The sequence below is a fragment of the Hippopotamus amphibius genome, chromosome 1 (assembly GCF_030028045.1).
Source record: "Hippopotamus amphibius kiboko isolate mHipAmp2 chromosome 1, mHipAmp2.hap2, whole genome shotgun sequence".
Classification (NCBI taxonomy): Eukaryota; Metazoa; Chordata; class Mammalia; order Artiodactyla; family Hippopotamidae; genus Hippopotamus; species Hippopotamus amphibius.
This window is the reverse complement of record NC_080186.1, coordinates 159,880,826-159,891,435: the sequence shown is the minus strand read 5'-3', so window position 1 is coordinate 159,891,435 and position 10,610 is coordinate 159,880,826.

Sequence of the window (10,610 nt, the reverse complement as noted above, 5' to 3'; positions counted from 1 at the left end):
AGCAGTCCCCCTCAACTGGATTCCTTTTCTGGTCTGGGCCCTGCTCTAGTCTGCTCTCCCAGCCCTCCGCCCCAGAATCCCAGGTGGAGGGCTTTCGATGGAAGATGGGGTGAGCTAGTGAAAGGAGGATCTGTCCTATAGGTGCTTTCTCTCTGTCCCCTGCAAAACTCATATGCTCTCCATCACTGAGCACAGCTCCAAGGGAGGAATCAGTGGCCCAGAGACAAGAAATCTTCCACAGAGGAGCTGCCCCAGCTTCCCTGCCCCCAGCGTGTGCCCGCTGCCCACTGCAGCAAACGCTCCCCGGTCTGCTTGCTGGGAGCCATTCAAAGGCTCCTCTGTTCTCCTCCCTTGCTCAGGGCTGAGCAAGATAGGCAGCCGCAGAGCTGGGCAGGAAATGCTAATCTCCCAGATGTTCTTCTCCGTCCTCCCTGCTCTACCACCATCAAACCCAAATCCTGTACCAAGTGGTAGGAGCAGAACTGGGCCAGCACAACACCAGGGTGTGTCTGCTCTTCTCCCTGCTCCCCATCCCCTCCTCCCCAGATGCCAGGCTGGGCTCTGTGGGGGACCTGAGCCTGAAACAATATAGAAATTCGGATGGGTCTGTCTTCCCCAAGGAGAAGGGAAGGAAAGGGCTGAGACTGGGAGGTTGCTTTTGAAGGGGAGAGAAGCCAGGCTGCTGGCCCTATACCAAACTGGGAGGAGGGCCTAGTTGGCAAGGAGGGATTCAGGGGGATTCTAAACTGATGGTGACTGAGATTCCAGCTGAGACTGCGGTCAGGGATTGGGGGATGCTAGGTATGGGAGTGGTTGGAATGCTTGTGCCCTAAAGCTCTCGCTGTAATATGTATGTGCCTTGGATGAACTGTGGCTAAGAGAGTTAGGATGCTGTAGAGCCTGGCACTGTAACAGAAAAAAATTGTTGCCTCTGATTGCAGCTGGGACACTGTTGTGATGCTATAATGCTGGAGTGCCTATGCTATAGTCAGAACAATCAGATTATCAGAGAGGCTGTTGCCAACCTTCTGTGTGTGTGTGTGTATGTGTGTGTGTGTTCATGTGTACATGTTGAGAGAAGGGCTGTACCTGAAATGCTGTAAGGCTTGAAGCTAAAGATGTGAGGCTGGCTTACCTGAGACTGGCTATAGCTGGGAAGTTGTTCTCTGTTAATATGACGTAGGTAGAACTGTAGCTGAACCCATTGCTTAACTTCTAGGAGATGAGAGGCTGTTGCTAGGAGCCTGTACCTGAGAGGAAGGCTGTTACCTGGGATAAGAGCAGAGCTACTGTTGTGTATAGGACTGTAGCTGGGATGCTATTGGTCCTGAAGCTATAGCTGTGATGACAGCATACTGGGGATTGGCTATAGCTAAGATGCTGTTGCCCAGCTTGTGGCTGGGCTGTTACTGTGTGCAGGACTCTAGCTAGGATGCTGTTATGCCTTCAGCCATAGCACTGAAGCTCAAGTGTAGCTGGGAGGCCATTTACTGGTAATATAGCTGGACCACTGTTGTGTGGGGGATGGAGCCCAGACTCCGTTGCCTAGGAGATGAGAAGCTGTTCCCTGGGAAGCTGTTCTGGGAGGCAGGATGCTACCTGAGATGGCAGCAGATTTGCTGTTGGAGCTGATCTACTGTTGTACTTGGGACGGTTCCCGAGTGGCTGTTACTGCCTCTGTGGCTAGCTGGGTGGGGGAAGGCAAGTGAGTTCTGCCTTAAGGTCTGGGAGATGCCAGGAGCCCAGGGCTGGGCGGGGGCTGCTGCTCTGGGGAGGCTTCAGCAGCTGCTTTGCTGTGGAGCTGGGAAGCCTGTTTTCATTACTGTTTTAACTCTTTTTTTAACCTTGTTTTTCTCTCGACTGCACTTTCGCTCACTCATTAATTTTGGTATTTTTCTCACGGTGCCTTAGCCCCTGTCATGGCTGCCATGGCAACAGGAGGCAGTGTGCACAGTGCCAAAATATCTGATCAAAAAATAACCAAAATAAGCAAACACCAAAACGTCTGTGCTGGGGGCTCTGGCTGAGGGAGAGCCAATGGCTCAAGTCCAGGAAACTCTAGGCTCCCAAGGGACCCCTTTTTCTTCCCCAGGGAAGCTTTGCTGAACCTTCTGATAACCTGGGAGGCCCCTCCCCAAGGGAACATCCCCCCCACCAACAGATCTCCCAGGACTCTGAGATTTCCAACGGTCCCTGCCTGAGAGGCAGTTTTGCCTGAGGTGGGAGCATTGGAAGGGTGTGAGGGCTGGGGTTCACTTCCCAGGAGCTGACAGTCAAGCCTCTAAGAAACTCTCTACCTGCCCTCACCATACACATCTGTACCATCCCACCCACTCCTCTCCTGACCCCTCCTTCCTCAGGCTTCTTCCACTTTCTCTGCTCCCAACCCCTACTTGGCCACCTCCGCTCTCTTCTTTTCATACCCCAGCATCCTAACAGGATGAATGGAGGGGAGGAAGCTGCAGCCTCCCCCCAATTCTTCAGTGGAGGTGCTAGAAGAGATGCCACAAAAGCACCTGACACTCCTAGGCCTCTGGCCACCTCTAGCTCCAGCTGCCCACGGGAGATTCCTGAACAGCTCTGAACACTCACACCCACTCCAGTTTCCCCCAATAGCATTCTAGTTTCCTGGGGAACCTCTTTCGCTCAAGTGGGCATGTCCCCAGGAGGGTCAAAACAATAGAGCCTCATGTGAAATAGGAAGGAGCAAAGCTTTTGGTACTACCTGTCTCCCTTCTTCACCCACTAATTTCCCCTCTGAGGGGGTTTGTCTAGATTTCTAGAGCGCTAAGAACCGGAGGAACAAAAAGGAGCTGTTTAACTTTGCCTCAGTCACATCACGAAATCATATCTCTGGCTCCTCTTCTTGGTGCCCCTCCAGCAGTGAAAATCTCACTCCCAACAGGTCTTCATCCCTTTCTGGGAGCTGGAACTCACCTCCTGCTCCTTATGTTCAATTCCTATAGTCTCCTTCCCACCAAGAACCGTAGTGGCCTTGGCCTCCTGGCAGAGCCTTCCTGGGCCTGTTTCCATGGAAACCAGATAGTCTGTGCAGTGTGAGAAGGGGAGGGGAGATAGGAGCAGGGAGGAGGGACCAGACCTCAAGGGCAGCCCCAGAAGAAGGGGCCTGGGCACTGAGAGAAGGAGGAAGCTGCCCCATCCGAAGGGAAGGTGGGACCTTGATTTGGGGAGGGGAGACAGGAGGTAGCAAAAGCTTGGTAGGTTCTATTCCCACACAGCTTACTCTACTACCCCCTGAGGAGGCACACTGCTGTCTCCTCCCCCGGCACAGAGAGAGGGGTTCCTCTCTCCCCACGCCCCTAAAATCCTTCTTCACCAGGAACTGCCTGACCTGGGATGAATCTCTTTCCCAGGAGCCACCCGTCTTAGTCTAAGACAGGGACCATAGGATACCTTCCCTCCCCCAAGAGCTGTGCACTCACCCCAGACCAGTGGCTCTGTGCTCTGGAGGCCGGGCGGCCCTGGGGCCCGGTGGCCGCTGCTGACCCCGTGGCGTGCGGCTCTCAAAGGCCCCATTCATGTCTGGGGGCTGAAGGCACCATTGTCCCTGGCGGGGGGTGGTGGGGGCAGTGGAGGGTCTCGACTCAGAAGGAAGGAATGCGTCTGGAGAAGTTGCCCCCGGGGCTCCAGTCTGCAGGTCCCCATCAGATCTCCATCGGGACCCCTTCACGACCCCAAGCTCGTTCCTCCACTCGCTCCCAGCAGCCTTTGCGCCTCTCCTGAGGGTGCGGGCTGCTGTGGTTTGGGGAAGAAGCCTCGCCCCTATCCTCTGGCTCTCTCTGGAGCACAGTTTCTGGGGCTGGGAGCTGTCCAGCACCTCGGGTTCTGACAGATCCACGATTCGCTGAGGTGCCATTGGACAAGAGGCGGGTCAGGGCCAGCCTAGGCTGGCTGGGGGCTCCAGAGCTCTCCTCCACCCAGGCTAACACTGCAAACCACACCTGACCTGGGTGGGCACGGGTGCAGCTCTCGATATGGGGATCCATGGTGCTGAGAACTGACCCGAGGAGCAACTTGACCCCTGCCCTATCTGGGTCAAGAATTGAAGGGTCAAGTACCACCAGGCCATTCCCCTGGAATTCTGTCTCTGACAGAGTTAAAGAAGAAAATGGGAGCGGTCAGGCCCTGCCTCCCCCTCCTCCCATCTCTGCCGTGCCTCTCTGTTTTCCCAGCTTTCTCCACTCTCCTCCTCTCTTTCCCTCCCTGCTGGGTTGGGGGCTGCTGAATTATCATTTCTCAGCTCTGCTAATGTGCTCCCTGCTGTGGGGAGGGATCATAATTCTGGGAGATGATTAAGTTTCAGGTTGTTTTTCTGTGTGTTGTTGAAGATGAGGCTTTAATATGGTCCCTCCCCAGATAGGGAGCCTGGCCTGGCCCCAGCTGCTTGCCCCATCCCTCCTCTGCTAGCCCTCTTCTCTCTGACAGGCCAAGTCTGGGAACATGTCCCTTGGTGTCCCCTCTAAACTTATGCGGGGTGCGTGGACCTACCTTTGACTCAGATGGGAATATATATAATGTGGTGCTGAGAAACACCACATATAATGAACACATATAATGTGGTGGTTAGAATTCAAATCCTAACTCTGCCACTTACTATCTGTGTGACCTTGGATGAGTTACTTAAACTGAGCCTCAGTTTCTTCATCTATAAAATGGGGATAATTTAGCAATTGCCTCATAGAAAGCTTGGTGGATTTAAAATGGAATACATGTAGTGCTTAGTGGAATGCCTGGCTCATGGTAAAACTTAGTAAATGTTAGTGGTTATTAGTACACACATACCCCATCCTGTGTGATCCTGCCTCCCTCATCCTTCCTAACTTTGTTCTTCAGTTCAGTAAATGTATACCTGATGCCTGCTATTTTCCAGGCACTGTGCAATAGAAATTAAGCTATTCAGGAGTGAGGAGGTTGATTTTCTTGCTTATCTGCCCTTAAATACCTCTTCATTCACCTTCTTTCCTCCTTTCAATTTAAGTTCACTCCCATTATACCCTCCTACCTACTTCCAGCTCTTTCTTGATTATTCCTACTTCATTCTTCCTTCTTTCTCTGCTGCCTTATCACTTCACCTTGATTCTTATCCTCCCAACACGTACACATCTTTTACCTTCTACATCATTCTCCATCCCATTTGGGGCCATCATAGTGAATAAAGGGGTTGAGTTTTCAAACTAGGAGAGAGAATCCTGAGTCTTGCTTGTGTGTGTGTGTGTGTGTGTGTGTGTGTGTATGTGTCTGTGTGTGTGAATTCAATGGTGGATCTGTAACAGATTTATGAACTCACACATGTGAACTCTACACTTATTTGCCCTCTATCCCCTATGTATAAGCCTTGCAATCCTTGAAATATGTGTCTATTTCTTTGCCTACCTACCTACTCTGCCCCTGCCTCCATTTTTGTTATACTCTAAATGGAAAAGCCTACTGGTTATCAATAACAGAAACTGATTTATTTTTTTTAATTAATTAATTAACTTATTTATTTATTTATTGGCTGCGTTGGATCTTCGATGCTGCACAAAGGCTTTCTCTAGTTCTGGCGAGTGGGAGCTACTCTTCATTGTGGTGCACAGGCTCCTCATTGAGGTGGCTTCTCTTGTTGTGGAGCATGGGCTCTAGGTGCGTGGGCTTCAGTAGTTGTGGCACACAGGCTCAATAGTTGTGGCTCATGGGGTCTAGGGCACAGGCTCAATAGTTGTGGGGCACAGGCTTAGTTGCTCCACGGCATGTAAAATCTTCCTGGAGCAGGGATCGAACCCGTGTCCCCCGCATTGGCAGGCAGATTCTTAACCACTGTACCACCTAGGAAGTCCCAGAAGCTGATTTATGATAGTGTATTTTTGTTTCTGCTCAACTGGCTTCCTACCCTTCACCATACTGACCAGTTTTTCCAAGAAGTCATTTCACAACTCTTTGAGGGCTTGATTCAGTGCAGAAAACAGAAACCATTCTAGGTGTTTTAAACTGAAGGAAATTTAATATAGGGAATTGAGTGCTTGCAAAAACATTAAAAAGACTTGTGGAATGGACTCCTAGAAGCTGTACCAAGAGAGCTAATATGTATGCCATGATCAGAAAGATGGGGACTCAAAAGGCTACCAGTGGAACTATTCAATTAACACACTGCCAAAGCTTTGCCATCTAAGAATTAGGAAGAAGAGACTAGGAAGCTGGAATAACTGTTACAAGGGAACCCCACATCTCCAGGATCCTGCTTGCCAGCAGAAAGCCCAAAATGGCAGAAAGAAGGCCTCTTCCACTTTTCTGCCTTCCAGTCACACAAGTGCACTTAACTGTAAGCGAGTCAGGGAAATGTACTCTAGCTTTCTAGTCTCTGTAACACAGTAGCAGAAAGCAGCAATAGAGGATGCATGCCAACTGACCATATTCAATGCTAATTTGGACCTTGCCCTTTAGGAGTTCACAGACTGGAGGAGAAAACACCAGGATTAATGCAGGTTAAAAGGATGAGCCAGAAAGTGTCTGTGACAGACCAAATTTCAGCCACATGAGGTCTGGGACCTTAGTGGTCTTAAACTGAGTCCAGACCTAATTTGTAGCTATGGAGCTCAGGCACTGCTAATCACTGGAGGATTAAAGCTGAAGTCATTGCACTAGGGAGAGGCAGGGAAAGAAGAGACCGTGACCCAATGTCCATGACAGGTCTCACTTCCTGGAAAGGGCTATACCCAATAATCCAGGACCCTGAGTGAGGTCCCAAGAAAACAGGGCCCATGCTCAGTAGCAGATCTCCCTCACACTGACTGGTTTTGGTTTATGTGGCCCTATGTGCCTCACCTGTCACCTGCCTCAGACCATCATTCTAAAATGAACCCTCAGGATCACCACTGGGAGAAGTCCAGAGGGAAGGCTAAAGTGGGCCCATCTCTCATGCAGGAGGGCCTGAACCCAGAGATGTTTTGCTGAGGAATATCCAGGAACTGGCACCTTCCAACTGTCTATATCTGCTTCTGCCTGCAATTCCAGATGTTTTGGCATCTCTTCTCTTCTATTACTCTAGGAATCAGGAGCTGAGTCTAGGTGCTTCTAGGGCAGAGAAATAGTGGCAGCTTCCAAGATTCCAAATAAATCCCAAGTTTATCAATGGTATCATAAAAAGTGAGTGAGTACGAAAGTCTAGGGATAAGGGGTAGGCTGGCATCTCCTCATGGGCTTAAAATAGAAAGTAGTAAATTGCAGTAGGTAAACACATGGCCTCCAGAGTCCTGTCCTGACTCAACCGCTTCCTAGTTTGGCCCTTGTGTGACCTTGGGCTTAATTTTTCTGAGCTTGTTTCCTATCTGTAAAAGGGTAATAATACTTACTCGCCTCCCAAGACGATTGGAGAATTAGTTGAAATAATTATGCATAACCATGTATAAAGTGCTTGGTTCAGTTCTCCGCACATAGTCAACTTTCAGTAAATGGCAGTTGTTAATATTTTTGTTATTATTATTGATACCGTACATTCTCAGCCCCAAACATCTTCCATCTTAATTACCGGGAAACATCTAGAAGAGGGGATTCCTCACAGAAGGCTTGCTCTAGAAGTATGAGCTCTTAGTTACAATTTGGAAAGTGGGAAGCCAAACCAGGCCAGGATGCCCCTCAAGCCTGTTTCTTCCAGCTGAGAAGCCTCTGTCCCTTTGACTCCTAGTGCTATCCCTGTGTGGATCCATTGGGGCATCTTAACATCACCCAGCGAAGTGGATGTGATGTCACTCTGGCAGGTGAGGAAAGGTGAGACTAGTGATATTCACAGGCTAAAGATCAAAAAAGTTTGGAACCATCTGCTCTGACCTTTTGTACCCCCCTTTCTCCTTTGCTCTCCTTGCCTCAAACCCTCCAACTTCATTTAAATTTTATTGAACATCTACTATGTACCAGGCACTGGGGGTACGGTGAAGAACAGAGACAGAGGCAACTCCTAACCAGCTGGGCCTCTCAGTTTACTGTAGCCACAAACTATACAACTATAATGACACAAATAATCATTTAATTACGGTTATCATGGATGCATCTAAGGAAAATGACAGAGAGTAATGAGAGTGGATAATGGAGGAACTTATCCTCCCTTGTTAGTCTGGGGCAAGAGGGAGCAGGCAGGAAAAGCCAGATCAGACCTGAAGAATGAGTAAGAGTCAGTCAGCCAAGGAGGGGGAGGTGCCCTGGGCAGAGTGAATTCCTGCCAAAATGTTAGATGATAACTTTATGGTGTGTTGCCTTGACCAGAGGTATTTGATTCTTAACTGGGGACTCCCAAAGGGATAAATATTTAATGGTGGGATTTTTGAGAGACATGTGATCAGCTGATAGGGTCAGGAAGACTTCTCATCAGTACCAGTGTAAGCAAACCGATTGGCCAGGAGGCCTATCTCTGGGTATGCATTTTGTGTGTGTGTGTGTGTGTGTGTGTGTAGGAATGTAAATGCATGTTTGTGACTGTGAATGTTTGTGCAGGTGTATATGAATAAATGCAGAGCTATAACTAATAATTTTGACATCTGCGCCAAGCAGCAGAAACATATCTTTAAATCCAGGGATACGCCAACTCATTGGGGAGTTGCAGGAGAACAGAGAAAGAAGACTGTTCCCCCTCATGAACATAGGAGCCCCCAGCAGTTAGATCCCCCACCCTTGACCTTGGACATCCCAGATCATCCACCTCTGCCAAATGTCAGGGGCAAACTAGGCAGCCCTGCTAGCAAAGCATTGGTGTTGAAGGTGGGGGAGGAGGAGAGGCTTTAAATTTTGTACAGTCGTTTAGAAAATCATCATTTAAAACGTTGGTATGCTCCATATTTTTGTTCCTAGGTTCCTGGTGAGTGAGTATACCTTTGAATGTATGTGTGCATCTATATGTGCGTGAATGCTGACTGCACGCGCTTATGTGTACATGAATAGGTGTTTGGGAACTACAGTGTCCACTGTAGTAACTAGGAGCCCCTGTGAGTCTGGGGCCAGCAGACCTCTTTGTGTGCTCCTCCCTTCCCACTATGCCTGTCTCCCCTGATCTTGTGAGACACAGAGGTTGGGATTATCTGCTGGTCAGGGATGCGTCCCTTCCTATTAGCAATGGACCGAAAATGTACTGACTACAAGGCAAACAGAAATAATATGCTCACGTTCATCTCCATCCCATAAAGCAAGTGGAATCTGGGCCCGTTGCAGTGAATGAGCTTTAATAATTCATCCCAGCTGCGGGTGTGGTATTGACAGAAAGCTAATCTAACACTGCGGGAGCCAGGGGAGGTAAGGAACAATTATGCCTTCACCTGCAGCATGGTCACTCTGCTAGCTCTCTGATGCTATGTTGGAAAGCAGAATCCCACAGTGGGAAAAAGGTTGAGGAAGTCGCTTGTCCCTTTCTCTCTTTGCAGGAAGTTGACTTTCTGAGGCTGTTAAGATGATGTTCTGGACTCTGAGTTTGACCATGCTTCTTTCCCCACGCACTCCTCTTTTCCAATAAACTTTTTACTTTTTTCTTAAAAAGAAAAAAGATGATGTTCTATTTTATTCATGATAATATTCTTGAATAGAGACTTCCCAGCGCCATCTTAGGACTTGAACTTCCCAGCAATGACCGAGATGTTTCTTACGTCAGACCAAGTTCTCTTCTGTATAGCTTTCTGAGGAATCAAAACCACTGGCTCTTTCTATAGGGTGTGATGGGTTTTGGAGGAGTAAGGTTGAGGTTTTTGCTGGAGATAGAGGGAACCTATGGTTAATGTCTTAAATGACATCCTACAACCCATTTGGTTTTCTTCTTTCTCAAAAATAAAAATCACTCATTCAACATCCAAAAAAATGTTTGTTGAATTCCTATCTTTCTTTCTTTATTCAATAAATGTTTAGTAAGCACCTACAGGTACTAGGTGAACGAAAGAATCTGGAACCTTGCTTTCATGGGTTGATAGGATAGCAGGAGAGAGAAGCATTAAACAAACACATGAATAGGTATATAATTGCAAATTGCTGTTAATGCTACTTATTTCTATTCATTCACTCATTCAAACACCAACACAATGAGGGAGAATAATAGTAAGGAGCAGCTTTGGAAGGGAAAGGCCTCTCTGGGCCCTGAAGGATGAGTAGCCTAGGGAAGAAAGTGGGAAGAGTAAACTGGGGGAGGGAAAGGCATGTGTTCAATGCCTTGCTTCTTGCTGCAAGCAGATGATTAAGCTTTCCTGGGGCCCGGTGGGAGAGAAGGAATTGGAAAAGAAAGCTCTGAGTTCAAATTCTGCCTTTGTCACTTTAGAGTTGGGTGGCCTTGGGCAAGCTACTTTTCTCTTTCAAATCTCAGTCACCTCATCTATAAGATGAAGATAACAGTTCCCACTTTACAGGATTGTTGTGAAAAATTAAGTAAAATAATGTTCTAAAGTGCTTACCAGTTCTTGGCATGTAAGTGTCAATAGATTACTATTATTGCTATTATGATTATCCTCAAACACTCCAAGTTCTTTATCACCCCCAGGCTTTGGCACAATTTGTTCCCTCTGCCTGGATCACACCCCATTCCCTTTACTCACTTATACTCATCTGTCAAGTAACAGCTGAAATGTATTTCCCTGGAAGGACTTTAC